General features: G+C 38.6%; 1 pseudogene; it reads left to right on the forward strand.

The window, feature by feature from the left end:
* Positions 1–663: 663 nt before the first annotated feature.
* On the forward strand, positions 664–7,407 carry LOC118822230 (annotated as a pseudogene).
* The last annotated feature ends 8,220 nt before the right edge of the window (positions 7,408–15,627 follow it).

The raw sequence follows: 15,627 nt of genomic DNA on the forward strand, positions 1-15,627 counted from the left end.
TAAAACCCATTCATGGTGGTACATGCAGATCATGGTGAGGTAAAATCGTCCCTAAAGAAAACATATTTTTTCAGAATTAATACTTTTTAACCATTTATATAACAACTCAATCAGTTAATCAATCAGTCAATCAGTCAATCAAGCAAGATGCCTTCACTGCCATTTACACCGCAGAAAACAGAAAAGTCAGAAGACGCCTGTAGGTTCATGTTAATATGGTTCATAAAATGGACATTTTTCAAGTGTAAGGAACCTCTAAAATCATATAAATGTTCTACACCAATTAAACATTTTACTTGTATATATTTAAGACTCATTTAGAAACACTTATTTTCTAGAATAATGTTTTTCAAATTGCAGGTTCCTCAATGCGGTCCACATTTTTTCTACAAATTACAGTGCGAGCAAAAATCTGGACCGTGTGGGGACCCCTGAGAACCAGTAAGAGAACCACTGCTCTAGACTGTGTTTTTTTTGGTATGAACTTCTCCCTAGTAACACCCATCATGATGCAACTCTTTGGAAATGGTAAAAAGTTGTTATCAAAAAAAATCTCTCTCTCTCTCCCTCTCTCTCTCTGTCTCTCTCTCTCTCTCTCTCTCACCCCACTCCACTCCTGGTTAAAAGGATTGAGCAACTGAGCTCTCCTGCACTTCTCTCAGAATGGAGTCTGTACTGAAATATTTGGACTGGACATCTGTGAGCTTGGCCCTGCTGGGTAGGGTCTGCTCGCTCTGCTTTTGCTAGAGATCTTCAGGTTGAATTCATCCAGGAGCCAAAGCCCACCCGGACCCAAACCACTGCCCTTTGTGGGTAACCTGCCCCAGCTCTCAAAAGATCAAATGGTCTTCATCAGATCAGTCAGTTTCCTTGAGGTGGAATATTCACTTACATATATCAGATTGATCGTCTTCCTATCTAAGCCTGTCTCTTCGAGTAACTGATTAGTTAATAGCAAACAACTAAGTTGTATTTGACACCAGGGGTATGTTTATGGCTGATGTGCAGGACCTTTGTTAAATTTTTGGGAAAGCACTGCTCCAACCCACCTTTTCCCAACCCACCTTGATTCTTTAGACTCACATTCTTTCTTTCTCAGGAGCGAGGGCTCGTAGAAATGGATCCATGGCCATTCTCTCTGTGATAGCCCCTGGAAGTAGCCATCCGTGAGAGACTCAAGAACCTCTTTATCTGCTTCCTTGAAAGCACCTCTGTTGAAAATTACCAGTGGTGGTATATGACATAAGTGATGGTTAGAGTCTGGCTTCTATGGGTTAAGATCTCAGTTGGTTGTACTTCATAGCCTGGTCCATCTGAATGGTGAAGCTATAGCTAGCTGCAGTTGACAAGTCAAGTGTGGGGCTAAGATGGGCACTTATTCTTCCTTTCCATCTACAATATATATCCAAAAGTCTCATTGTTGTTACAGTGCAAAAAGCAGTAGCTAGTATTTACCTTGATAGAAAATAATTGTTTTCTTTACTTTACACGTATAAATGTGGATATAAATGTTTTGAGTGTAACTGTCAAGATTTAGGCAGTTTAGCAATACAAAACTGACTTGGAAGTCCAGTTATAATATTCCTCAGTGACGTGACACTTTTAAAGATTTCTCTTGGCAATGATTTGTGCTCTGATTCAGGATCTCAGCAGCTGAGCACACTCTGGGAAGGGCAAGCCTCAGCTTCAAGCTTCAGCGTGTGTACAAGCTAACTGGGAGTAACACCATTTGAGCTGTATTCAACTCTGTAAGTCACAGATTCATGTGAAATACTAAGGAAAATTTCAGGGTTTATATAAAGTTATATTATATATATCCATGGTTCTGAACTCTGCTGTAACACACTTGGTTCAACCTAGACACTCCTGTTTCCACAGACAGCATCCTACAGCTACCGACACTCAGTAATCCAAACACTTGCCCACTGGACCCCATGGACCCCATCCCATACACATCACTCCAGACATGTGAAATCTTGCAATATGTTACTCCTAATCACTTCCCACACAAACAGCTTCTTGTCATCAAGTTGGTTATCATCTGCCATCTAGACTACCAGAGTGGTACCCATTCTAAAGAAGACCACTCAAGACAGCTCTGACAACAGCAGCTATTGGTATCTCTCCTTTCTTTCCTTTCCCAAAGTCTTTAATGAGTTGTCTACAATTAGCATTCTTTATTTCTCACTCATAACCAGCTCAAGGATACCAGCTTGTCTGTTTCCAAACTGATGCACTCTACAGAGTCTTCTCTTGTAGCAGATGTGGAGAAGCTCCACACAGGAAGTTCAGGTAAACTTTCAACAGTCCTGATTCTTTTTGATCTCCTGTCTGTTCTCACCAACATTGGAATTACTGCCTTTGCACTCTGGAACTACCACCTTTGCATGGAACTGGATTGAGTCTTACCTGGAAGGATGTTTTGATTAGGTAACATTGATGGTGTCCATATCCACTGCATATAAACTCTTCATATGTGTGTTCAACAAAGCTTTGTGCTGAGTCCTCTTCTCTTTCTTTTACACTTGATGTTTTAGCAATGTAACATCCTATCAATAGCATTGATATCACTGCTATGCAGATGACTCTCAACTAATCCTTTCCACCTTCTGGCACTTACGTTTTCAGTTGCATCTAGGCACGTCTGCCTGACATCTAATCATGGATTGCAGTTCACCACCTGATGGTGAATTCCAGCAAGGACCTGCTATACATCCCATGATCTTGCCATCTCCTTTAAGCAGTTATTGGTCATTCCATCTGAAGATGCACAAAGCCTTGGTGTAATTGTAGATTCATTCCTCATATTGCAAACCTGACTCCGTCATGCAGGTTTCTCCTCTCACACATTTGGAGGTTTCTACATTTCCTCTCTGCAAAGGCCTCTCGGATGCTTGTTCATTATCTTGTCATCTCAAGGCTTGACTTCCAAGCCAAAAATGGACCTGCCTCTCAATACCCAATTTTAAAAGTCCAAACTTAATCCACACCTTGTGCCCTTTGAGCTTCAGGCACGTCTTGGCTTGTCCCGCTATACTTAAAGATGCATGGAAGGACAAGCTTTAAGACTCTTCCCTGTCCAGGCACTCATGTGGATGAACAAACTTCGCCTGGCTGTCCCTCGCTGTCTCTCGCTGACTCCAAATGCTGAATGAAGACTTATCTCTTTGTAGATCATTTAAATGACCGCCTATTTGAATTTCAGTGGAAATGCCTTTTTTCTGTATTGAGTATTTTAGATAACAGCTCTCATTTTAAGCAATATCTTACTTCACAGTTTTTTTTTTAACTCCTGTTTTTTACAATCCAATGATACATTCTGTGAGTGAAAAAAAAGCACTATTGTATTGGATAACTGGGCCTGGTAAATGGCACCCATGACAACTCCTAAATCAAAAATCATATTTATTAGATCAGAGAAAGCTGCTGAACTGTGGAAAGGCTATAATTCACTGCAAACACGTCTGAAACCAAATATGAAAACAGTTGCATCAGCACATAAACTTGCCTGTTCCAAAGTTGTAGGCAATATAAATATTTTGAATCTTTCCAGTTGCCAAAATATGGTGAGATGTGCTCCATATTCCAGGGTAAGAAGCCAACAATTGTACTCAACAACGTGCAGGTTGCGAAGGAAGCTTGTGCTCAGAATGGGACCATGTTTTCTGGGAGGCCACTTCATCCTCTAACAGAGTGGATCAACAAAGGTTATGGTTAGTCTTGCATGACACATTAACGTGTTTGATTTACTTTTACTGCTATTTGTACTTTGTTTTTTGAAAAAAATGGAAAAATGTTAGTGTGCCATTCCATCTCCAGTGAAAGTTACACCATCCTATTCCTTTTTTTAAAAACTTTGTCACCATCTCTGTCTTTTTATCTCCCTTTACCTCTCTCTGCCTTTCTCAGTTATCATTGCAGCCAATTATGGGCACTCTTGGAGGCAGCAGCGCCGCTTTGCTCTGCACACACTGTGTGACTTTGGTCTGGGAAGGAAAACTGTGGAGGAGCGCGTGGCTGAGGAGGCGCATTACCTCATCAAAGAGATACTTAAACAAGAAGGTGGGTGATGAATAGCTGTATATGCCTTCTTAGTGCGGTTCTGTGGACAGGTTAACTTGTTCTGATGTACAGCTACAATGGCAGGTAGCAGCACTAGAATGAATGCATTGTGTTGTCTGTCATTTGAAATTAGTATTTATTTGATACTCAACAGTTTGTTTCTGATTAAATTACTGGCTAATGACAGTTTGAATGAATATTTTTTCAAATCAATATGGACAAGTTAATGCTTAATGAGCTCAACTTTGGCCTTCAGACCACTACACTGTAGATCAGTAAATCTCATGAATATTTTAAAAGTTCTTCGGATATTTAGATAAGAGGCCATTTTTTGGCTGATAGATACAACAGTGCTTGATATGTATGACATTTAACAAAAAAATCGTATTGTCCAGTTTCTGTTATTGTGACTTTTCTATCATCGAATACATTCTTCTGCAATTCTTCTTGAAGGGAAGCCTTTTTATCCCATCCACCAATTTATGAATGCAGTTTCCAACATAATCTGCTCCATCATCTTTGGAGACCGCTTCGAGTACGACAGCAAGCACTTTGCTAAGCTGCTAGAAATTCTGAATTAAAATATTCAGTTTGTTAGATCAGCTGTGGTGCAGGTAATTACCAAGAGCTTACCAGGTTCATTTTCACAGATCATATAGAAAAACCACCAGAGTAAAAAACAATATGATTTATCTTCTAAATTAATTCCAGGTGTTTTTTTTTTCTGGTTTGCTGGTATATACATACAATGAAATTACACAATGATAGCATGATGTGCTTAAAGTGCTTATGTTTAAAGAAACTGAAAAATTAAAGGATGAAATGTAACATGAAATTTTTGTTCCTTTACTTTCTTCACATGTTCAACTTGGTTCCCATTATAAAATACTGTCCAGGGCCGCATCAGAAGATACGGTGTAATGCTGAAGCCTTAAAACAAATTATTCTTGAAAATGTGGAGGAGCACAAGAAGAATTTGGATCCAGACTACCTCTGGGACTTCACTGACGCCTACCTGATTGAGATGAACAAGGTGAGATACTCTTTATTTTCAAAGAAGTGTAGAGAATGGAGGTTCTGCACACCTCACAGTTCTCCAGTACACCTATTTTAACTCATCCAGTAGTTATCTGTGCACTCAGACGATTGGTGTGGATTATTTTCTACATGGATAATTTTAAAGTTGACAATGTGGGGACAGCAGACTTGAGTTTTCTACCGTAGATTATACTAAATCAATAATTTGAGAAGCCAGTATCCTTTGGTAGCATCTGTGTAACAGAATTTAAACTTTTCGTGTTTTGAGCAGCAAGAGTCAAAGGAGGACACCACATTCCATGTGAACAACATGATGAGGTCAATCTTTGACCTGTTCTTGGCTGGGACAGAAACTACAGCGAATACCCTCAGATGGGGCCTCATTTACATGATAGACCACCCCAACGGGCAAAGTACTATTGTTGGTGACCATTGACCTGATTTCATTTGTACACTAGGTGTGGTGTGAGGAATTGTATTCCTATTGTTACTTTACATTTTCAATTGATATTTTTGTATTAATAATTTGTTAATGACCTGATTAGAACACTGTTTTGTCTTGTGTGTCCTGTAACGTAATCTATTTATGTATCCTCAGTTTTTTTCCCATACTTGCACTTGGTTGACCACCTGTCAGAGCGCTGTCATGAAGAGATTGTTCGAGTGCTGGGTTTTGACCGCTCTCCCTGCATGGATTACCGCCCACAGCTCCCATACACTTGCACCGCTATTTATGAGATCCAGCGCTACGCTAGCATCGTTCCTCTCAGCGTGCTGCACCAAACCACACAACCAGCACTGTTACGAGGATACCACCTGCCCGCGGTAATGATTGGACAGAGGCATTGCAGACTGAATACATGACAGGCTGCATGTATTGAACTCTTAATGGATGGGAATATGAGTCAATGGAAGAATTAATTAATGGAAGTAAGAATGAATGAGGAACCACAGAAACAGGGTAACTGGAACAGGCTCTGCCAAAAAAATCTCAAAGTTTAATTAAATTAATTTTTAAAAAATACATTTTTTGTGGCATGAAAACAAGACAGTGCTTACACAGTCAAAATAGAGAATTTAATACCAAGGTAGCGAATGAATACTTGAATTTTCTGATTATTCGGGCCAGACATAATAAAATATCATCACAGAGCTTATAGCAATTTACATTTATTTATATCTCTCTCTTTAATATTTGTGTTATTTATTTGTTTCTCTTTCCCATGGCAGGGATCTACAATCATGGTCAACTTAATGGCCATCATAACTGACAAAGAGCACTGGAAGTATCCAGACACGTTCAACCCAGAGAACTTTCTGGATGAGAAAGACGACTCCTTTCTGCCGTTCTCTCTGGGTGAGTCTGCTGCTGGTGTTTACCTGAGGGTCCGTGTGCAACAGTGCTAGCTGAAAAATTGATTAAGATTTATATGAGTACAGCCGGAGTAGGATTCATTTTCAGACCAAGAGCTATGTGATGCAGACCATCCAACACACACACAAACAAAATAAATTGAACAGATGTTTGATTACAGAAATTCTGGCATCAAGTCTAATTCAGACTCCTGGGGAACAGAAATGATTTATTCAATTTTAGGAGTTGATTCCACAGAAATACTTTCTAGAGTTTTGGATCCAAAAATAGGTCATTGAAAGTGAAGGTGTTCAGTGTGAAAACACGCCAGACTGAAGTCTCAGTAAGACTGATGCACCAATTTACTTACACAAGCTCTATTTAGCACAATCACTGTAAAAGTTCTGGAAAGGCTCAGGTTTAAACAAAAGCCCAAAGTCCCAGAACCAGACTAAATTTTTATAGTCCAATATCTGAGCATTTTTAGGTTCATATGTGTGGATTTACACAGTAGTCCCAAAAAGTATTTGATTGTAAATGATTCAGATCATTACCTTTCTGAGCCACTTTCCCGTTTGCCTTTAGTTTTTCATCATTCTGTTAAGCTTTTGTAAAGAAACCTAGAGAACTGCAATAAATGTAAGCAATGGTGACCACTGTATGGTGACCAGCCCAAAACATTACTGGCACACTGGGGCTTCTCTCGACTCTCCAGATTAACTAATCCGGAGGCATTGAGATGATTTGTGTGTATGTGTGTCCTGCAGGTCCGAGAGTGTGTCTTGGTGAGTCTCTAGCAAAGACGGAGCTCTTCATCTTCTTCACATCTCTGCTCCAGCGGCTGAAGTTCTCGTGGCCTCCTGGAGCTCCATGCCCAAACATGGATGGCGTTATTGGCTTGGTTTCCATACCCCTTCAATACAATCTGCTGCAGCAGAGAGACCACTCACTGAATCACATTTGCCCTTTGCATGTGAATGGACAACATCACCCAAGAAGAACTGCCTCTTCTTTAACACATTGAATGAATCTCAATAAGAGCGTGTCATCAAGCTCTTTCTTCATACTACAATCAATCGGGGGTAAATGTATAATATATGACATTCCATTGTAATAATAGGCACAATAGTTATTTTTTATTCAATTTTTCTTACAGAGGATTCATTTGGTTTGAAAAGGATGTTGAACAAATTGGCCAATTCTATAATACTTACATTGGGGCACAAACATTTGAGACCCCTTTAAAAATTGGAGATTTGTCTCATTTGTTTAATTTAAACTTGGAAATAAACTACAAAACATTTTTGAATTTTGAGTTTGAATTTTGATTTAAAATAAAGAAATGTTCTGAAAAGTAAAATGAAAAAGATATATTTAAGATTCTACATTCATGATTTCTTATTGAGGTATTCAGAAGAATTAAAAGAAAATAAGTACCTTAAAGACCCTAATAAGAGGTTAAAAGTTGGGCATAAGATTTGATGTGAAATACACAAAAGCGCTCTGTAAAATGTTTAATTGATTGTACTTACTGCTTAATAAAGTAGTAATTATTATCTAATTAGCAGTTACTGAACTGATAGGCTTAATAAAGGCATTATACTTGACACCTAAAATGATGTGCAAAAGTTTTTAATGTATAATATATGAATAGAAATGCTCTGAAAAATACATAATTCAATCTATTTATTGTTTCATAAAGTAGTAGCTTAAAAAGAGCATTTTAATGTCCCACTACACTGAAGTGTTACTGAAAGCACAGCTTTAATAAATGACCCCTGTTGTCAGGTCAGGAGGTGAGGAGTGACAGAGAGTCCGAAGATTGTCATTACAGTTCATTGGATCTGTTTGTGTATGTGTGTTTGTGTGTGTGTGTGTGTGTGTGTGTGTGTGTGTGTGTGTAGGTAAAAATCAATTAGCTGCAGGGTGTTCTGAGTGTGTGTGTGTGTGCATCTATGTGTGTATGTATGCATGTATGTATGTATCTATCTATCTATCTATCTATCTATCTATCTATCTATCTATCTATCTGTCTGTCAGTCTGTCTATCTGTCTTTCTTTCTGCCTGTCTTCTTACACGTCTTTGTGTCGTTCTGTCTGTATGACTAAATACATCAAAAAACACAGACCGGTTCGTCCCACTTTATTGAATGCTTATAATAACTGTGTTATCAATTAGTAATACATGCAACAACACTGTAACTGGTACTAATGAATTCACAGTAACAGATGGATTACAGTACTACATCTTATGTAAATACACATGCATTTCAACTTCAGTTTCTACTCATGTAATTACACAAGTGTATCTTCATAACTGCTACAGCATTTTGTTATGTTATTACACGTGTAATAGGCTGAACTGCTTTTTTTAGAGATATATTACTACAGCGAGCTACAAGTCTATTCTAGTTGACAATTCTTGTGCAAATACAATGCAAGTCCTCTCACAATGTAGGTAATAATTGGGTAACCATGCTGTTACAATCAGAAGAGTGTTGGTAATAAAATAGCCGTTCATATAACGTAATTATCCTCACCCTGTTACAGTGATTGCTGATTCATCATTACTGTAGTGTTTCAGTTGGTTCTCAGGTGGTCGTCTAGACAAATTAAAATAATCAAAATTGGACCAAAATGTCTTAGGAAAAATCCTGAGGGCTTCATATTTAGTAGGTCAGCAGATTACTAAAAGCAAAAAAGCCACATGACAGTGGAGAAGAGCTCTCACCAAATAAATATGATGATACATATTTGCCTGACGTGCCTAACATATAAATCATTGGATTATTTGCGTTATTTATTAATAGAATAAATCTATGGGGGCCCATTGGTTCATTTCCACACTGGAAATAAACACATTACCTTAACCTCCTCTGGAATCAAATCAGTGAAACATTTCCACAGTCTCTGGACCAACTGTTCAAAATCTAAGGATTATTTCTGACACACAGCTAAAAGTTTGAAAAGCAAATGAATGCAAAAACAGAGAGCAGCTCAGAACGTGTGGCAAAACCAAATCATTTTACCTCCACAAGATTTAAAAAAGAAAGCTGTCTATGCTTTTATTTAACCAGGGGGCAGTCATGGGCTGGAGGTTAGAGAACCAGCCTTGTGACTGGAAGGTCACTGGTTCAATCCCCTGAGCCGACAGTACATGACTGAGGTGCCCTTGAGCAAGACACATAACACCCAACCACTCCCTGTGCGCTGTGGATAGGGCTGCCCACCGCTCTGGGCAAGTGTGCTTCGAGTATGACAAGCTCCTAAGCTGCTAGAAATTCTGAATGAAAACGTTCGGTTTACTGGATCATCTGCGGCACAGGTCATTACCAGGAGCTTTCCAAGTGATGTTATTCATTTTCACAGATCATGTAGAAAAACCAGTTCAAAACAATACAATTTACCTTCTAAAGGTCTTTTTCCTGGTTTCCTGGATATATAGTTAAAATGAAATTACATAATGAGAAAAAAATCCTGTGATGATGTGATTGAAGTGCTCATGTTTAAACAAACTACAAAATTAATTCAAGCAATGGAACATGAATGTTTTTATTTCATTTTTTTTCTGCAGGTCTTCAAATTGGTCCCCAATATAAAATACTTTCCTGGGCCACAGCAGAAAATCTGGCATAATGTCCAGGACTTTTAATGTCCAAGAATTTATTCTTGAAATTGTCGAGGAGCACAAGAAGACTCTGGACTTCACTGATGCCTACCTGATCGAGATGACCAAGGTCAGATGCTCTTTATTTTGAATGCAGCGTAGAGAATGGAGAGACCCTAGCTGCTGCACACTGTCCAGCTCTCCAGCCCACCTATTTTTACTCATACAGTAGTTATCTGTCCACTCAGAAGACTGGAGTGGATTACTTTCTTCATGGATTATCTTCAAGTTGACAATGTGGGAACAGAAGAGCTGAGTTTTCTACTGTAGATTATACTGAATCAATCATTTGAGCAGCCTTTAAAAGCAGCTGTCCTTTTAAAGCATCTGTGTAACAGAATTTAAACTTTTTGTGTTTTGAGCAGCAAGAGTCAAATAAAGACACTACATTCCATGTGGAGAACATGATAAGGTCAATCTTTGACCTATTTATAGCTGGGACAGAAACTACAGCGACCACCCTCAGATGGGGCCTCATTTACATGATGGACCACCCTGACGTGCAAGGTACTATTTTTGGTGACCAATACCATTGACCTGATTTCTTTGTACACTGGGTGTGGTGTAAGGAATGTTATTCCTTTTGTTACTTTTTTTTTCAGTTGATCTTTTTGCATTAAAAACTTGTTAATGACCCAATTATAACACTCTTATATCTTGTATGTCCTGTAACATTATCTATTTTTTGTTTCCCCTGTGTTTTGTCCCACGCTGGTGCCTCATTGACCATGTGCGCTGTCATGAAGAGATCATTTGGGTGCTGGGTTTTGACCGCTCTCCATGCATGGATGACTGTGCACAGTTCCCGTACACTTCCGCCACTGTTTATGAGATCCAGCGCTATGCAAGCATCGTTCCTCTCGGCATGGTGCACCAAACCACACAACCAGCACTGCTTTGAGGATACCACCTGGCCAAGGTGAGGAAGGGACAGAGGCAGTGTAGACTGAATGCATGAATTAAAGTATGAATGGATGTGCAACCACAGGGTTACTAAAACAGAATCTGCCAAAAAAGACACAAAGTTTAATTATATTAAACTTTTAACTTTAAAATAACAATTTTTTGTGGCATGAAAACAAGAAGGTGTTTACACAGACAAAATAGACAGTGTAATACCAAGGCAGCAAGACACAATGAAATGTCATCACAGATCTTTTATCATGTCTCACTGTCTTGCATATTTCACAAATTGTTGAGCAATTTATATTTATTTATATCTACCTCTTTTAATGACTAAAATTACAAAAAATGAAAACTGAGTGCCTTTCCACTGTTCAAGACATTTAACTGACATTAATACATGTGTTATTTATGTACTTCTGCTTCCCATGGAAAGGATCTGAGATCACGGTCAACTTAATGGCCATCATGACTAACAAAGAACACTGGAAGTATCCAGACGCATTCAACCCAGAGAACTTTCTGGATGAGAAAGGACAGTTCTGCAAAAATGACTCCTTTCTGCCGTTCTCTCTGGGTGAGTCTGCTGCTGGTGTTTACCTGAGGGTCAGTGTGCAACAGTGATAGCTGAAAATAATATTTATATGAACATCAGCACTGGGACAGCCAGAGTAGGACTCATTGTCATGTGATGTCGGCCATCCATGCCAAAAAACACTACGTTGAAGAGATGTTTAATTACAGAGATTTTGGCCTCAACTTGAATTCCGACTCCTGGGGAAGAGAAATGATTTATTCAATTTTAAGATTCCACACAAAAACTTTCTAGTGTTTTGGATCCAAAAATAGGTCATTGAATGGGAAGGTGTGAAGTATGAAAACCCACCAGAGTTGAAGTCTCAGTAAGACTGATGTGGTAATCTACTTGCACTAGCCTTGATAAGCACAATTAGCGTAAATGTTCTGGAAAGGCTCAGGTTTGAACAAAAGCCAATACATGACTGTAAAAGCAATGATGCCTTGAATATGTCCAGCAAATCTGAATGATTCTGCTGGTTGGTTTAATGTTGTATTATTTGTCTCTAAGAAATTTAGTGTTAAATGTTAACCATACGTGCAACCACAGTGTAACTACTGGTGATGTAATTGCTGTTACAAATGGATTACAGTGTTGTTTTCACAGTGTTAAATTTTCAAGTTTTTTAAGAATGAAAAACATTGTCAGTAAGCTATAAGCATTAGCTACTCAAGTTCCTGTCTACATTTCACACTGTAGGACACTTCATGATACGTCAACCAGCCCTAAACTCATAGAACCAGACTACATTTGAAGAGTCCAGTGTCTGAGCATTATTGTGTTCATATATGTGGGTTTATACAGTTGCCCCCAAAAGTATTTGGACATTCTGTAGGTTTGCATTCAAAATGCCTTTGTGTACTTGAGTTTTATGATCATATCACTGACATCATTGAAAGACAAACATTCCCGGATTTGACATCTCCACCTCTCAGAGATTACCAGAACTTTTGGCAGCAGAAAACTGTAACTGTCTTTTTTCATTAGACAGGTTCCAGTTTTTGTTTTTTTTTTGGTACCTGTTTATGATTGGTACCTACAGGCCCTAATGGTGGGTGTTGTCCTCTGTCCTTGGTAACACTTTGCAATTGAAGCCAATGTCCATTTAGTGAACTCTTTACAGATGACGATAAAGTCACCAAGCACAATTGTGTCACCAATAAGCTCTCCAGAGTGTAAAGCAGAATGGTATGTTGGTGTTTGAATTGCGTTTTTTAGAATTGTTACTTTGTAAAAGGAATTTGGTGTCATAATTTAGTCCCATTGGTTTCCATTCAGGTCAAAACTTGTTTTGGAATGTTCATTGGAAAAACACTGTTAGTGCAGTTTGGCTGGAATTCTTCTCCAATCTTTCTCTACACAAAGAGTCTACTATCAGTTTGGTGTTGCGCTAAAACTCTTTTTCTCTGAAACAAATATGATTCTGTTAAAAGTATGAACGGAAAAAAATCTAGAGAAATTCATTAAATTTAACCAAAGGTTAAAGTGTACAAATAATTTCTGTGGCCACTGTATATGTTAGCCCACAGTAACCGGCCCAAAACATTACTGGTCCACTGGAAATTCTCCTGATTCTTTGATTGACCAATCCAGAATTGAGATGATTTGTGTGTTTGTGTGTCCTGCAGGTCCAAGGGTATGTCTGGGTGAGTCTCTAGCAAAGACAGAGCTCTTTGTCTTCTTCACCTCTCTGCTCCAGCGGCTGAAGTTCTCGTGGCCTCCTGGAGCTCCACATCCAAACATGGATGGCACTGTGGGCGTAGTTCGTTCTCCATACCCCTTCAATACCATCTGCCGCAGCAGAGAGACCACTCACTGAATCAAGTTTGCCCTTTACATGTGAAAGGACAACATCACCCCAGGTGACCCAACTCCCTCTTCTTTAACACATCTATTCAATCTCAATAAAAACACATTATCAAGCTCTTTCTTCACACTACAATTAATTAGCGATGAATGTACCCATACAGGACATTCCACCATATTAATAGACGCAATAGTTATTTTTTATTCATTTTTCCTAACACAGAACTTATACTGTTTAAAATGAATGTTGATAAAAAAACAAAAAAAAACAAAACAAACAAAAAAAAAAACGCCAAATTTATTCTTACACTGGAGTCCAAACATCTGGAACCACATTAAAAATTGGGAATGTTTTTCATTTAAACTTAAACTATAAACTACAAATAAAGTACAAAATGAATTTTGAATTTCAGTTTTAATTAAAAAAATACAGTTGTGACAATCAAAATGAATAAAACATTTAAAATTCTACATTTGTGATTTATGATTGAGGTTTTAAGAAGAAAGTAAGTACCTTATAGACCACAATACTGATTATTGTGGTCTATAAGGTACTTACTTTCTTCTTAAAGTTTAGGCACAAGATTTTTTATAAATAAACAATAAAATTGTTTCTGTAAAATATCTATTTGTGTTTAGTTACTGCCTAATAAAGTAGTACATTTTACTACTTTTACTACTACAATTATTACTATTGAAAATATTAGCCGGTTAATTAGCAGTTATTGAATTGATAGGTTATTGGATTCTGGCTTTTTAACGGTTAATAAAGACATAATAATGAACGTCTAAAAATTATATGCAAAACCTTAAAAGTTATTGGTTAATAAAGTAGTAATAAGCAACCAGTTAATTAGCAGCTACTGGCTTTATAAGGCTTAAAAAGATTATCATAATGTCTCCTACACTGAATTGTTACTGAAACCACAGCTTTAATAAATAAACTCTGTTATCAGGTCTCTCAGTGAGAGTTCTGGGCTGAAGGGAATGCAGGTGAAGAGTGACAGAAATAATGACATTACAGGTCATGTGATGTGTGTGTGTATAAAAGTGAATAGGCTACAGGGAGTGTGTGCATGTGTGTGATAAGGGGGTGATTTAGTATGTGAAAGGTTTTTACACTCAAATTTCACACTACTGCACACACTACATCAGTGCAGCCATCAACCCACATATTCTAACACTTCCATCCTGACACAAAACAACAGCAACCAATCAGAAATCTGGATTTACACAAACAAACAACACACAGCACCTTCCGGTCAGCACAGACACAACTTTGACACAGAGAAGATGACAGATAAAACGTTTTTAAAAAGCCCAGCAGCCACAAATTTAAAGATATACAAACTTAAAACCTGATATTTAAAGAAGTCACAGTCACAGGTTACTGCAACGGCAGGCAGACCCTAATGTAGACAACACACACACACACACATTTTCAAAGCCGCTTATCCTTCTGGGTAACGGGGGGAGCTGGAGCCTATCCCAGCGGTCAGTGGGCGGAAGGCAGGATACACCCTGAACAGTTTGCCAGCCCATCTCAGGGCAGACAGACAGACACATACACTCACACACCTAGGGGCAATTTAGCGTGCCCAATTAGCCTGCCTGCATGTCTTTGGACTGTGGTAGGGAACCCACACAGACACGGGGAGAACATGCAAACTCCACACAGAAAGGACCCTGGTCGCCTGGTCGGGGAATCAAACCCAGGCCCTTCTTGCTGTGAGGCGACACTGCGCAACCGTGCTGCTCCAAATGAAGACAACATGAAAGTTAAATCAACCAGCTGATGTGTGAAACCAAGGAAGAACAAAACAACCTTAAACACTTAAACCTAATCATTGTAGGCTAATATTGATACGGCGGGCCTGAAACACGTTTATGGTTTATTTATGTCTTACCTGTAATGACTCGATGCAGTAAAGTAATTGAAGTAATACAGGCATCTGAATGTAACCGCTACATCATTTAAGGTGGAATGGGAAATAAAGCTAACTTCAGCTTCATCTAGTCTCTATCGAGTCTCAGTTACAATAAGTCAACTGCTGGGGCATGTAAGCCACAAAGTAGCCAGTAACGGGTTCACTCTGCTCTCCCTCCCCCTTCCCCAGCTTCACATCCAGTAGGGAGCCGATTTGCACTTAATTAGGTGCTCTTATACAATTGGTTGATTAAAAAATTAAGGAAAGACATTAAATAGATAAATTAATCATT

The sequence above is a fragment of the Colossoma macropomum genome, unplaced genomic scaffold, assembly GCF_904425465.1.
Source record: "Colossoma macropomum unplaced genomic scaffold, Colossoma_macropomum, whole genome shotgun sequence".
Taxonomy (NCBI): Eukaryota; Metazoa; Chordata; class Actinopteri; order Characiformes; family Serrasalmidae; genus Colossoma; species Colossoma macropomum.